The following is a 1,421-nucleotide window of genomic DNA, read 5'->3' as shown; positions in this document are numbered from 1 at the left end:
GGTCGCCTTCTTCACCGACCCGGCGGCCTCACGCGACAGGCGACCCCTCACGGCCGTTGTCCGCGCGTCTGCCCGCCCGTCGCCCTGAGCCAGTCGTCGCCGCCCTGCTCCGACCGGGACCTCTCCATCGCCACCCGCCTTTGCCACGTCTGCACGGTGGCCCTGCAATCTGCCTCGCCGGCCTCGTCCCCTGCTGCGTCAGGCCAGCTGCATCAGGCTCGTCGACTGCCTCGAGCTCGGGTGCCGCTGCTCCATTGGTCGCTGGGCTTCGCTGCCCGGATAGCGCTGCTTCTTTGGAAGCCTGGATGCCAGTGCTGACGCCCTTGTCCACACTTCATCCCACGTCATCCCTCGTCGCCGGCTTCATCTCGGACTTACGGCGCCACCCCGCCTCCACCGAGTGGCATCCCCGACCTCGCACGCGATCAGCTTGATCACCCGCTCGCCGCTACGATCCGACCCTTCTACACTGCGCGACCGACCTGGCCCATCGATTGCGCGCGCCTCCGCAGGTCCCATGAAGATCATCCTCGAGTTCAGCGCACCCTTCCACCGATCGAGCAACGGGTTGCCATTGTGTCGCCCCTTCGGGCCGCAGCGCCACCGCCCCGTCGTTCTCCTTGCGGTTGCATTGACTTGCACATCGCCGTTGTGTCGCCCCTTCGGGCCGTAGTGCCGCGATACGCGGTCCCAGCCACCGCCTTGAGGCCGTCCTCGCGGTTGCATCGACCCGTGCTGCGCTGCTGCGCCGCCCCTTCGGGTTGTAACGCCGACTCGCCCGCCCGACGCTGCTGCGTCACCCCTTCAGGCCGTAGCACCGCGACCGGCGGTCCACTTCGCCATCACCGCGCGTCGAATTTTTATGGTTTGCGCCGTACCGCCTCCCCTGGAATGGGAACGCCACCGTTCGCACCGGTCTTCGTCATGCTGTCAAGGTTCCTCACCTACTTTGAGCACCGCCGCCGCCATTAGGCTGCCACCGCCGCGCTTCTTCGGCCGCCGCTGCTACTACCCCCATAGCCGCCACCGGTCCACCCACTTCGTCTTCGTCCGGCAAACCCGGTGCGACGCCTCATCAACACCATCCTCCTTCCGGCACACCACTACCTCGACACCACTGCGCCCATGACTAAATCGGCGCCTCCTTGCGCCCACGGCTTCCCGATGACTTCCTCGACACTGGCCACCCCGACACGACATCGACCACGGCGTTCTTCGCACGGCTACCTCGACCACGGCTACACCGCCCTACGCTCTCGCTACCTTGAGATCGGCACAAAGGGCTATCACCTGGCTTGAGAAACTCGTTGGCTTCCTCTACAGTCAACGCGTCCAAGACGCGACACCGTCCACGACACTCGCGCTACGACTGCAGGGGGGTGTTAGCCCGTCGGCTGGTATTCTCTCCAGTCTGACCGTCC

Source organism: Triticum dicoccoides, chromosome 2B (genome assembly GCF_002162155.2).
Source record: "Triticum dicoccoides isolate Atlit2015 ecotype Zavitan chromosome 2B, WEW_v2.0, whole genome shotgun sequence".
NCBI lineage: Eukaryota > Viridiplantae > Streptophyta > Magnoliopsida > Poales > Poaceae > Triticum > Triticum dicoccoides.
The sequence above is the reverse complement of the archived record's forward strand: the minus strand, read 5'-3'. Positions refer to the sequence as shown.